The sequence below is a fragment of the Crocodylus porosus genome, unplaced genomic scaffold (genome assembly GCF_001723895.1).
Source record: "Crocodylus porosus isolate Cpor-Errol unplaced genomic scaffold, CroPor_comp1, whole genome shotgun sequence".
Lineage (NCBI taxonomy): Eukaryota > Metazoa > Chordata > Crocodylia > Crocodylidae > Crocodylus > Crocodylus porosus.
Window position 1 is genome coordinate 5,930,285 of NW_017728943.1, and position 14,563 is coordinate 5,944,847.

Consider the following 14,563-nt stretch of genomic DNA (forward strand, 5'->3'; position numbering starts at 1 on the left):
TCCCCACCTCTGCTGGAAGCCCGTGTCTGGGCTGCCTTGTGGCCCTACCACTGTCCTGCATTTGGAGCCCTGTTAGCCTCCCCTTCCATCACCTATGGCAGCAGTGGAAAGGAGGGTTCCCTCTCCATGCCTTGGGTGGCAGGGGGAACACTGAGGTGGGGGGAGAGCAAGACCATAGGCAGAGGGAAAAAATATTATTTGGGGGGGATCTGCCACCCTATGCCCTTTCCCCACAGCAAACAGTGCTCTAAATGCTGCTGGGCTGCTGTAGGCTGTGGGTCCTTGTCTGTCTGTGCATGTCCCTCCTCCTCTGCTGCAGCTGCCTGGAACCTGTGCCTGGGCTGCCCTGCAGCCCTACCCACTGCCATGGATGCCCCATGTTTGTGGAGGTTAAGCCCATTAGCCCCGGCCTTCCGCTGCCAATGAGCAAGATTACGCCCAGGTTCTTCAATCACTGTTGTTCTAAGTTGAAGCCAGCCTTCAGGCTTCAACCCCACTCACTCTCTTTGTTCTCCTGGGCTCTTGGCTCATCTACACAATCCTTTGGGCCTAAGGCCCTCTTACATAGATCTTTTGGCTCTAGGCACTTTCTCCATATCCTTTAGGCTTGAGGACCTAATTCCCAGTCCTGCACCTTTTTCTACTCCCCACACAGTGGCAACATCTCCCCAGTTGGTCCCCACAGCCTCCAAACCTTTCTTTAGAGCCACTCCTGGTCCTCTGGTCTTACACATTAATAAAAAATGAACATATAAATTACTTAACTTTAGTGCATGGTGTTGCTGAGTTTTGTTTGGTCCCTGAGGTCTGGAGCCCCTTTCCCAAGGCAGGCCAGAGCTAACCTGTGGCTCCCTGGTCCTCTCCTTCTCAGTAATGCCCAGTGTGTGCCAAGGTCTGTTAGTGACCCCTTTTGGTAGAATTGGTTCCTATTCATTGCTGATTCTGTGGATTTGATGTGTTTCACAAGTCTGTACCATATCCTCAATTTGACAATATGTATGTGGCAAATAGGCAGTAATGCAAGAGCTCCTTTTATGCAGCTCTATTCCAAAATGACTCTCATGAATAATAGCTAAGGTCTGTTTGCAGATACTTTCTGGTTCCATGATTCTGTCACTTGGAAAGACAAATCTTTCTTGGACACTTGGTTTTTCTGTGTAAGACCAATGTGCACAAATATCCCCTGGTACTTCAGTTCTTTTGCCTGGCCATCCCACACAAAATGGTTTGCCTTAGTGTTTGTAAAATGATGTAATTTGTAGACGTTGCTTGGAACTCCTTCAATTCCTGTGCTAATACTGACAAGTAGGAAATCTTGAAATGCACTGAAGTCTCAGCTTTCTCTTAACTTACTCCCTCCCAATTCAGCATTTATGCTCAGGATAAGGTGCTGTTAATTTTTTAAACAATTTTTAATCAGCTGTTGTTAATATTTTTCCTCACCTGTTTACAACTTCCATCTTTGAGTCTTTAGTAAAATATTATACGCAGGTTTTCTAAAAAGAGCTTAAAGAGGTTTGTGGTCTATTTCAACACTATCCTCCCCCCCCAGATATACTGATGAAATTGAGTACAGCCAAACGCTATTGCTACAATTTCCCTTTCTATTTTGGCATAGTTCTGTTCTGTTATTATTGAAACTTCAGACTTAAGCAACAGGATCCCTTTTTGTAGCAATACAGCCCCTAATCTGCTGGAAATGGCATCCAGGGACCCAGTGGCCATGTCTACACAAGACACGTACTAAATGACTCCGCAGTAACCAGTTACTTCTCAGTAGCATCACTAAACAGCTTTTAGGTGATGCTGACTGTACATTAGCTCATTACTGCTTCGCAGTAGCCTCGTGTCATGCTTTATGCCATGCAACGCTACTGCTCAGGCATAATGAGCTATTGTGCAGTCAGCATCTCATGTAGATGCGGCCAGCAGATGATTCTTTGACATTACTGTACTTCAGTGATGGTGCCCTTTTAAGCAATTATTTCGAATATTTACAGGCCATCTCATGCTCTGGTGCCAAGGTAAATACAAGTTTTTCCTCTAGTTGTCTGGAAGGAGCTGTTATTGTCAACATGTGCAGAATAAAGTTACACAGGCAAGTTTTCATTTCCAGAAACTTTGGCAATCGAGCCTTTCTAAGCTGGTATGACTATTTCAGTGATTGCAGCATTTTTTTTTTTAGTTATCAGGCGTTATTCCTTTTTTCAAATAACATCTCAATGTGTTTTCTCTATCAGTGCCACTTTGCATGTACGCCTATTCAGCTGCAAATTCCTTTCATGACACCTTCCCAAAACTCTTCTAAACCTCTCATCATGACCATGCCTGATATTTCCCTATGCCAGTACATCATCTATGTAACATTCAGTACCTTCCAAACCTTTCAGTGGCTATTGTTTTACTCTTTTACACACTGCAGAAGCTGCACAACTAAAAGAAAGTTGAGTAAACTTGTACCTTCTGAATGGTGTCCTAAATGTTTCAAATCTAAAACTTTTGTCCTGTAACTCTACCAGCATCTATGACAAAGAAAACTAGCTTTTGCTAACTTACTTGTGATTTTTTCTATTGTAGAATGTTCCAATCTTACTGCTTTGTTCAAATCTCTTGGATCCAAACATATTCTTACTTCTTTTCTCCCTTGTTTGTCTACAACTACTAGAAAAAATTCCAATCAGTAGGTTCTAGCTCTTTTGTTTTAATTTGCAACTGTTCTAGGTGGCACAGTTTTTTTTTAAATGTATTTTATCCCTTAATGCTGTGGACAAGTTAAGAGATGCAGATATTGAAGATACTGCATTTACTTAAATACAAGATGAGTTTTTCCCCCAAAAATGCTTTGTCTTACATTCGCATACAAGGAAACCACATTAAATACACTGTCTGTCTCTGAACTGCTGCTAAAAATAGCATATGCTCAGTAATGGAAACCAACTATGACATTGATTAAATGCAGCCATCACTGAGCATGATTACAAAGTACATGGCCCATATAGGACAAACATGCTGACAGGGAACTTTTTTTGCTTGGCCCTTAAAAGAAATGGACAGTTGCTTCCCAAGGAGGGAACGAGCACCAGGGCTGGAGTTACTCCAGTATCAGGTTGGCACTCAGAGGGTGCATTCCAACAAGTGTGCATGTGTGTTTCCCCAGGGACAACTAGCAGCAGCATATATTTGTGCCACTGCTAATTGTCCCCAGGGAGTGGCCCTGCACACACACTCTGGCACACGGACAGTTGTCCCAGCTAGGGTGGGGGGGGCTAGGGCCAGCACCAGGACTGGACCCAGCAGACTTTCTGGGAATCCTGAGGGCCTCCTGGGGCTGCATCAGCAGCATCTGGGCATATGGCACCTGGGCAGCAGCTGGAGCATGGCTTTGCCTGGCCAGGCTCCAGTTTTGGGAGGCGTACACTGCAGGTGCATACACCACCCAGGTTGGGGTTTTTCACCCCATTTATTTTTTATGCCAGGAGTTCCTGGTATCTCATTTTGCTTCCACACTGCAAACATGCAGTGCAGAGAACCTAATTATGTGTGCCATATGCATTTTAAGCCTTTGAGGCACCACAAAGTGCACATTCCCACTAATGGTGATGCAGCTGGAGAAAACTCTGACACCTTCCCCTAGTGCTAAAAATACTGATGGGAACCTACCAAATTAAACTTCAAAGGTTGACTGAGCAGAGCTGAATTGGTCAAGCCTGTGCGGTGCTACTACTGGCAAATAAGCTACCTCCCAGATCCATTGGTCTGGGGCTTCAGATACTCCCAAATCCATGGCATCCATCCAGTGAGCTACATGATAAATCCTGAGCCTTTTGGGATTTGGATTAATATCTTACATAGCTTGTCTTGGTGGTGACAGGTTTCATAACCCTGACCAGAGGGGTGGTTCTGGTACAGGGATCTCGGTTTTCTGTTTCCTATGGGAAAAAGTGAAAAACAGGGATTTCCTTTTTTACCTGCGAAAAATGTGGATTTCTCATTTTAACAGAGAAACGTGGATTTTGCATTTTTGCAACAAGGCTCTCTGCGGGTTGGCAGAGTTCCACCCCGCAAGGGGCTTGGAGGAGCAGAAGAAGGGTGGTCAAGGAGGGGGTGCTATTTGCATGTATGTGCATGTGGCCACCAAGCAGCTTGGAGAGTAACTCCTGCAGGCAAGTCTGGTGGGTTGCAGGGGAAGGATTGAGGCCCCCATAGGGATGAATGGAGTGAGCTGGGTTGGGCTGGACCTGCTGCCCATCTGGACAGTGCAGGGGACTTGGGGCCTGGGGCCAGAATGTGTGGCCACAGGGTCCTGGTGGTTAGTGAGACAGTGCTGTGGGCAGTTCTTCCAGGGGGCAGGGGGAAGAGCCAGCTCCCTCCTGTTATGTGCACCACTGGAGGGAGGCAGGGGGGACCCATGCTCCCAGATGTGTATGCAGAGTGGGGGCAGGTGTGGTCTACCTGCTGTGGGATTGGGCTCCCTGCCCAACTGCCCTCCTCCAGGGCCTCCTGGACCCAGTGAGCAGGACCCAGTGCGGTAGGGGGCATGTGCCCCTTGCTGCTACGGTGAGCAGCAGCAAGGAGCTTCCTTGCCTGGTCCCACTCTGCCTTGCTGCACCCAGTCTCACCTGCTGGGCTTCGGAGGCCTGAGGGGAGGGCAACAGAGTGGGGAGCCCAAGCCCACAGCAGGCAGCCGACACCTGCCCCCACTCTGCATACAGATGTGGGGGGCACGGGTCCCTCCTGCCCCACTGAGAGTGCACACAGTGGTGGGGAACCAACCCCACTCCCCACCCAAGCCTGCAGTAGGCAGTCCACACCTTCCACCCCATGGGTTCTGCTTTGGCTTTCTCACCTGTTGGGGAGGGGGAACCAGGCTCTGCACTCCAGCACTAAACAGCTCTGCCACCTCCCACAGTTGGCAACCAGGGCTCTGGCACTATTGTGGGGGGCAGGGAGCTGTGGACTCGGGTCCTGGGCCCCATAGCTTTGGCAGCTGAGGGCCCCCTCCAGCAGGGCTTGGGAGGAGAACAGGGCTGTGCAAAGGGCATCAGCAGGACTAGAGAACTGTGGGTGGGGAGTGAGGGGCCTGGACCTGCATCCTGGTGAGCAAAGGGGGCAGGGGGAGCACTGATTTTCCATGATAAAAAACCCAAGATCAAATACCAAATATTATAGGTATTTAGAATGCCTTTTATTATAGCGATTGAGGCACTGGTAGGCTTCCAAATTGTTTTAAAATTGTAAATATATCAATAAAACATTGTGTTCAATCGCTACCTATATATATATATATATATATATATATATAGTGGTGTTTCATTTTAATAATGGGTTTTAGGTTTATCAGAGAATTTGTGATTTTTTATCAGAGAACCAGGATCTCTGGTTATGTATGGGCACTTGACTAAGCAGAAAGGGAATAGAATAGCCTGCTTCAGACAATGTATCTCCTGCTTCAGACAATGTATCTCCTGCTGCAGAAATACCCTGTAGGAGACCAGGAACTTGCTCATAAACAGACACACAGACCTCTCAGTTAAGGGCTATTAAAATGGGATTGAGTGAGAGGTACTGTTAGTACAGGAAGATGGTAGAAGCTAACAGAAAAGAGATGGTGGACATCACACGGAAGAGAAGGGGCTGGCAAAGATTTTTCAGAGGTGAGTCCTCTGAAAAGAGCAACGAGGATGATGATAACAAGGGTGACTATGATGAGTGAAAGGACTGGGCAAATAGATCAGGGAGTTGGGAAGGGTGTGAAGGGAGGGGACTGAGGTAGTTTTTTGAGTTATTGTGACAGTTTCAAGGTGAAGACGATGGGTGCACAGGTGCACATGCACATGGGAATGTGGGTGCACAGTGTGATTTTTGTAACAGGACTAAGAATGAGGTAACTTAAAAGTGTGTTTTGGACTGTGAAGTGAACCATACTGGTCACAAGACAGGTTGTTAGAAGTAAAGTTATATGTATATATTTAGTTTCAAAAACGTTTGTATTATATATAAGTAGGTACTATAGTGCTACTTCAACTGGTGTTTATGGAATATCTGTGCTAAAACTTGCAGCAATTTAAAATAAATAAAAAAGCATCAATTCTGGGTGAAATAACCCTATAAGTACTATATGCAAATTACTACAGCTATGTTTATTTCAATGTCAGTCTTTTCAAATTTCCTCCTCACTTCCATGTGCTCAGGGAGAGCATGGTCTGTTAGTAAGGAAGGGGGAAAGGAGTTCCTAAAGAAGTTGGTGGGTGGAACAAAAACCCTACAGTTCAAGACAAAGCTGCAATAATTAGACTCTATACATGAAAAATTATACAAAATTTATAAATTTCCCATGTATTGAATCTAATTATTAGGGAGATATCTTATAATTATGGTTCTCTTGTATTTGAGTAAATATGGTAGTACTTTTTCGTTTGCCTTTTTGGTGCATTTACCTGGCAAGCACCTTGCATCTTCAAATACACCCTCATATTCTGTATGTTGCCTTTAGTTTCTTCCTTTACCATACTGTCTCCTTGCTCTAAAATCCAGCTTGCACAGTTGATAAGCCCAGCATGGCTTCATAGTCAAATGTTGGCACCTGAAATTCCAGCATTACTTTCTTATTGCAATATTCGCTGTATAGACTGCTTTTACCACTTACTGGAAATCCCCCCTCCCATCACCCCTTGCAGATTAATGACCAAATACTTGAGCTGTGAAGGAGTTTACAGCTGTTAAAAGCCTGTATAACGTTAGAGACATCTCATTGGCCTGTGCTCCAAATCCATTTTAAAACTCACTGCCTTGTGATCATTAACAAGCAGATTCCCACTTTTTACTCATCCTTAGTGCTAGGGACAGAAGTTACACATAAACCAGTTTAAGTGATCAGAAACTTATTTAAACCTGTAACAGAACAGAAGTTCAGTACTCATAAACCAGTTTCAAAAAGGCTGAAACCAGTTTGAATGTAGTATCAGACTTAACTGATTGAGCTCAACCCAGTTTGCACAACTTCTGTCCCAGACCCCTTCCTGGTTTAAGTTAAACCAGACTCCCCCAGCATCCTGGCATGCCCTCTGGGCTGTGCTCTCTGCTCCAGTGGACCAGGGCTGGCCCTGCCCCTCTGCTCCCCAGCTGAGCAGAGACAGGCAGGGGTGGGGCCTAGGCCAAACGCTGGCCCCAGAAGGGATCAGGGAAGAGGTTTATTCCCTCATTCCCTCCTCTGCCCACCAGCACAGACCTGCATTTCTCCACTGGCTGCTCCAGCAGTGGGGGTATGGCCAGCCTTGGCAGTAGCCCGGAGTGAACTTGCCAGGGTGGGGTTTGATCCCTCTGTCCATGTTGCACCAGCATGGACCAGAGCTGGGTCCACCTGGAGCTCCCCCCTCATTGCTGCAGTGGTGGGAGCAGAGGCTCAGCCAAATGCCAATGGGAATGGCCCTCTGAGGCAGAAGGGGCAAGGAGGGGGTTATTTCAGCCTTCGCTCCCTCTACCCCCAGGGGAACGCAGAGGGGTCTTCCTGCCCCGAACACAGCTGCCAGTTGCTCCCTGTGTGGAGTGAGTGGCAGCATAACCCCCCTTCTGCCCACCAGTCAGATGCCAAATAAAGGGGGGAATAACCCCCCTCCTTGCCCCCTCACTTAAGGGGGCAATGCTGGCTGTCCTGTGGCCATGCCCCTTCCCCTGCAAGTGGAGCAGCAAGGGGGCAGGGCCCTTGATAAGGGCAGCACGTCCTGTCATGCTGTCTGGGGAGTGTGAGCCTCTTCCCAGCAGGGGGCCCATGATCATGGGGCGAGCTGTGGCACTAGGGCTTAGAGGGGTGGCCATAGTCTTCCAAGCTGCTCCCAGCACCACTGCTGCTGCTCACCCCATGCAGACTGCAGCAACTTCCCCTCCCTGCAGTGTGGCCACCTGCTGGGAAGAGGCTCGTGCTCCAGGACATCATGACGGGGGCTGCAGCCCTTGTCATGGTCTCTCCCTGCTTGCTGCTCCAGCGGCAGAGTGGGGGCACAGCCAGAGGCTGAACAGCAGAGCCCCTTAGGTGAGGGGGCAGGGAGGGGGATTATAACCCCCTCCTTCCTGCATCTGGTGGAAGGGGCAGGAGGGGACTTCTGCTGCGATTTGCCCCATGCAGGGAGGGATTGGCGGTGGTGGTCGGGGTGGCCAGACCCCGCTGCAGTCCCTTGGGGGTAGGGAGGGGAATAACCCCCCTCCCTGCCTCCTCTGCTTTAGGGGGCCATGCCTGCCAGCATTCGGCTGCACCCCCACACCTGCCACTACAGCAGCAATGGGGGAGCACTAGGCAGACCCCAGCTTAGGTCTGTGGCAGTGGGACGGGGGTGGGGGAATTAAATTCCCTCCATGGCCAGTTCACTCTAGGATACTGCCAGGGCTGGCCACGTCACACCACCAGCACAGCTTCCCTACAGCCAATGGTGCGCTGTAGCACCCCTCCCCCACCCACCCCTGGCCTGAGAGGCTGCAGGCATGTGCCTGCATTTCCTCAGTACAGAGGGAATGTCTGGTCACTTGCAAATTGGTTGAATCTAGGCAGGATAGAGTAACCTGCGAAGATTGAATCAATCCAGGCTTCCGCTTTTTGAATGTCTCTCCCTAGCCTAGGAGATTTTGCATTCAGCATACTTGGAAACAGAACCTGGGATTGCTCATCTGTTTCTTAAAGAGTAAAAAGCTCTTTGCCCTTGGGCTTTTCCTTTCTATTCTTGTCCATATGTAGGACAGTTTCTTGCATCACGGCAGTCACCCTATTTGAAATAGCTTTTAATTGCTTTTGATGGCTCTTTTTTTAAAATCCTTTTGGTCCCAGGCTTTTGTTGATGGGACACTTGCCATCCCCTGAAGGTCCTTCTTGGTATTTGTCAAATATGGGATGATTTGGCAAGAGCACATGCATTTTTTCTCATTTACTCCATCCTTTCAGAAGTTTTGCCATCAATTCCTCTGTTCAACGTATGTCCAAAACATGTTGAAGAGTTAAATCAGCCTCCTTTAACCAACTTGCACACAATAGGTGCTTATACCTGTGCTCCAATGCATTCTAATTATAATGCACAAGAGAAGACTCGATTAGTTGAGTCTTCTCCATGTTCTAATTAGAACACTCTAGCATTGGTGCAGCACCATGTGTATAAGCTCCCGTGGGGTTAAAAATGGATGCGGGGGTGATTTAACTAAAGCTTGTCAAATGAGCTTTAGTTAAAGCATCCTGTGGCCATTTTTAAATGCATGGAGGATTACTATATGTGACAGTGCAGTGTAGTTCAGTGCAGTGCAGTGTTTTAATTAGAGCAGCTCTCCAAGAACCACTCAAATTAAAACACTACACCTCCCTCATCCCCAAGCTTGTGTACAGACAGCCAGTGAGCCTGATGCTACACCACACAATGCAGTCCTTAAGGGGAGATTCACCCAGTTTCCTAAATCCAAGAGTTTGTGCTGCCAATTTTAACTCAGTCACATATGGGCCTGCATTTTTGCCTTCTGCCTGACATCTGGTGAAAAATGTCTGTCTTTCACCTGTAGCATTTTTCCTTGGAGCACTGTGTGCCTCAGATTTACTAAGAGCTGTATTTTTTTACTTTTTGTGCTGCCTTCTTAAATTGAAGAGTGCTAAAACCTCTCTATTGCTTCCTCATCTACCACAGGAAGAAATAAGCTATCTTCAGTTCTCATCTCTGTTGTCTACTTCACTCACAATGCAGTTCAGTTCCAATGATTGCTTCCACTTTCTTCAGTTTTCTAATACCTTTCCTTCAAAATCTAAACCTCTTGGAGAGTTTAGTTGGTTTGTTTTTTCTTGTAGATAATATTTTCAGTTCTGGAACCATGCAATACTTGCAATACATTCACTGGATAGAATAGCAGACACCTTAAATGCTTTACTTGGTGGGTAGCAGAAACTATATGCACACAAAGATGAGTGGCCTTTCCCACTGAGCTTACAAGTCCATGTCTTTCTTCTTCATCATGGCTTTTTACTATTCTCCCACATATCACACTTTGATGAGGGTAGATCTAAGATTTTGAAAAGCGGTATGCAGGTGTGTGGTGTATCAACCTATAATACGTGTATTTTTCTCCAGTGAAAAAGAAACTAGAAGCTTTATTACAGTTCTGGGGGCCTATAGGTATATTATTCAATTTATGATCCAAGCAAAAACAAATATAACTGAGTCTGTGGGGTTGACTGACAGTTCCAAGGTGAGGCAGGCACCCGGTTCTAGAGGAGCACATGTATTACCCCCTCTCCCGAACTGCACCCCACAACCCCTAGGCACTCCACTATGGTCCTGAAGTGCCCCTCACTGTCCTTTATCCATTACTCTTCTTAACTTAAATGCCCCCTGGCTCCCTGCTATCCCCAATTTTCTCACATATCCCTATGTTCAGCCCCACTCCATCACTTTCCCAATCCATCAGAACCCACCATTCTCCTCATGTCGTACTGAGTCTTACCCTGTCCTCTCAGTGCCCCCATGAATCGACTGCACTCTTCACAGACTCAACCCCATCATGTCCCATTATCACTGACCCCTCTCTATCCCCCTCACACCCCACTGAGCCCTTTTCTACCCATCTTAGCACACCAAACTCACTGCAGCCCCTCACAGCTCCTGCCCCCCCTTACCTAGAATCCCTTTTGCTCCTAAGCCCGCCTCATACCCCATTTCACCCCCAAAGACTCCATCCCCCACTCAGCCCCAACCTGTAAGCACAGCAGAGGTGGATTGTGGTTTACTGGGGTCCTGGGCCCAGACCCTCCCAGCCCCCCTCCCCAACCTTCAAACCATTCCCTGCCCTGCAGCCATAGGCTCTGTCCCTGCCCCCAGCCAGTGCAGTGGGAAGAGCAGTAGGAGTGGGACATGCTGACCCCCAGGCCCGGGGCAGTAGCTGTGGCTGCCCCCACCTTCAGGTCCATGCTGGAGCCAGAGCTGGAGCTCAGGGCTGGTTCTGCAGGACCCGGCACAACATTGCCTTGCAGCTAAGTGGTGCCAGGGGTGCAGAGTCAACTACCCGCCAGGAGCAGTGCAGACTGAGCTCCAGGGGTAGCCCCTCATTCTGTTGTGGCTCAGTCCAGCTGCAGCAGTGCCTGGCAAATGCAAAAGATTGTGGCTGAGCCAGGCCAAGACCTGGCTGCTGGGGCTGTCGTGCCATCAACAGGTCCTGACCATGCACCATACCTGGCTCTGCTCCCTGCCGCTGGGGGCTCTGGCCACTCCCAGGCCTCCATTGCAGTTACACCCCATGTCCCACCTGGTATCCAGCAGCCACAGCCTGCTGCATCGCACGCACCCAGCCCAGCCTGGCCACTGGTTTTGCCTGCACTGAACTGCCCCTCCTCACCCCTGTGCCTGCCCTCCAGGCATTTGGAAGCCCCTGTCTGGCAGGAGCCCCTGGGTTTAGGCCCACCCAGATGGCCCATGAGTAAATCTCCCTTTGAAGTGCTGATGCAGGAGTGGTGGTTCCAGCAGCAGCAGTCCCATGAGTGTGCAGTAAGTTGGCAGAGGGGGCAGGAGGTGTGAGGTCTCCTGTCAAAGCACAGAGAAAGCCTGCCCCCCACCCCCATGACTTCCTGCAAAGGAAGGGGGCAGCACAGTGCAGGGCCTTTTCTAGTAGCTCCCTATGCCTGTCCCTGTGTGGTTTTTCTGGGCAGGCACTGTAGCACCGCAGGGGAAGAATGCCTTGCTGCCCACCCAGGATTCAGGCACCCTTAGAAGCCCATGCTGGGGTTCCCGCATGGGACAGCAGGTGGGCTGAGGCTTTATCTGCCCCTAGTGCCTGGCGTGGCTTTTCCTGCTCCACCTACCTCCATCCTGGGCAAGCACTTCACTTTCATGCCAGACTGTGTGGGTGAGAGAGGTGGCATCAGCTTCTTCTTGGTGGCACCTGGTAACAGCATGGGGTCCCATGAACTTGGCTCTAGCCCACTGTACTTTAATGCTGCAGAGACAGGCACATAGGGAGGGGGTTAGAGCTGGGTCTGGGCTGACTGCACCCAAAGATACTGGAGGTTCCCACCCCATCTGCCGGCACTGGACTGCACCACCCACCTATGCTGCCACAGGCTTCTAGGGTTGGTCTAGGGTGCTGATCAGGGCAGGCTGCCCAGTGAGCCATGTTAAGGTGCCCTAAGGCATCCACATGTAGGTATGCTCCTAAATTGCCTTAAAGCACCTTAAGCTAAGGTGCATTAAGTTTAGGCATGTGTAAATTCATGTGTAGACATGCCCCTAATACAGGCTCCTAGGTAGCAACACACCTCTAGTAGATATGCTGCAGGGTAAGCAGAGAAACATTACCCAGAATAGATAACAAACAAGGTAATTGTAGAAGAAAGGATAGCTTGATCAGAGGAAAATCAAGGGCTGTTAATACTCTTTGAGTGAAGAATTAGCACAAATCAAGTAAATAATAATGAGCCATAAAACCAATTGACTTCCTTAGCAGCATCTGAATACAAATGTGTCTGTCCCTGCTGGGCAGTTTGTTTTAAATTGCCAGTGGAGCAGGAATCAAAGGGCAGTATAAATGCACCCTAAATTGCCCCCTGGATCAAGCCCCACACTCTGTTAACTTTGGTTCCTAGTGTATAGTCACTTTGTCAGTATGCCAAGCACTTCCTATATGGTACCATGTGCTCCAGTGAAGTTTGAGCTCTGCTTTTTCAATAACAGGATAAAATGTACCTTTACACGAAGAAATTACCTCCTGGAGACACCTCCTGACTTCCAGGATATTGCAGGAACACTAGGACAGAGCTCTACCTTAGAACAGCTTGACAGTCCTGCTTGAAAAGGTAAAAAAAGCTGTTGACCTCTATCCACACCTCTGTCTAAAGGAGTTGTTACTACACAGTGACTGTGTCTACAATAGATGCTTAATGTGCAGTAGCCTAATAACACTGCACCGTCGTGTGCCAGGCAAAAAACATGCTAATATGCTATTATGCAGTAGTATTAGGCTACTGTGCAGTAAGTGTCACAACCCCCACCCCCACCCGTGAACTGGTGTTACTGTGCAGTAACTGTAGTTACTGCACATTTAGTTAGGACTTCATTAAGAAAGTACTAAACTAAATGTGCAATAACTACTGTGCATTAAATGAACATGGGCATGTCTACTGTGCCATGTACACATGAATAAACTCCAGGGTGAATTGATCCAAAGTTTATTTCTCCTCGGTGCCACATTTCCACATGCACCTGGGAGCACAGCTCATTGCACTGGGTCGGAGCAGCCCTGGCTGGCAGAGTGCTCAAGGCAAAATCTGAAGTATCCCAGACATATATTTTTCCAAGTTGCATTTAGAACCTTCCAATGCCATAGACTCCACATCAGAGTAGCTTCAGCACAACTTCTTTGGTGTACACCACAGGATAGTGTGGTTGCAAATGTCTGACATTTGCAGGGTGCCTGGCTTCTCATGGGATCCCTTATTGTAATCTACAGATGTAAGCTACATTCAGGTATCCATCCACCAGTTACTGAAATGTAGATATGAAACAAGTCCTCTAGCAGTGCTAAACATTTTTGAGGGTGAAGGCCATATTTTGATTTCAAGTACAGGAAGAGCACACACCAACTGCTGAAACTTCCTTAGCCTGACAAAGTGTTTTTGAACCCGAAAGCTTGCTTAATAATTGTTTTCCAACTATTTAAGTTGGTCTAATAAAAGATATCAGATTCACGCAAAGAACCTTGTCTGCCTATGTCCTTAGACCAACACACCTACACCCTACACCCCTGTATATCAATATATAATTAGAGTCAGTCTGTGGCTGCTCATGGATGGATTCCACTTTTACATCAGCGCAGCTGGGAGCCTAATCTGGCCTAACTCTGGTAATTTTAGTTCTACCAATCTCCCTTTGATGAGTGCAACAGGGTGCCAGTAAACCCTGTTACTTAGAGACTTGAGAGGGCTGCTGCCTGGTGGGGGGAGAGGGGGCAGAGGCTCAAGGAAGGGAAAGGATGGCAGTTAAAGATACTTGGCCATGAGGATTACACACTGGCATAGAGTTAAGAATAATGATGCGGGGGACAGCGGCAATAAAAATGCACAGCTGAGAAGAGAATGCTGTCCTGGAGGGCACTGAGATAGGAAACAAGAGGACGGTGAAGGGGAGAGAGACCTGACCTAGAGGATGCCGAACAGAAAACAGATTATGACAGAACCCCAATACACTGGGAGGTGAGAGTGGAGATTAGACTTATCGTGGCAGCTGGCTATGGTGAAGACTGTCCAGGGAATGAGACCCAATCCACCTATAAAAGGAAAGAAATGCAATGTAGCAAAGGAGGAGCAAGCCCCAACCCAGAGGGGTTCTCTATCAGCAGGGATAGTTTTCGTTACTTCTGTTTTTCAGTTATTCATTGTCTGGTTCGGTAAAAGCTAATAAATGACAATCAAAATAGTGCACATAAAGACCACCTGATTTGTAGCTCTCTCGGGATTAACTTATCAATTTTCTTCCATCAAAGGCAGGTCACTGAGCAAGGCGGGGAGAGACAGCACCCCGTAACAATGAGAACGTGAACTGCAGAGCACAACATC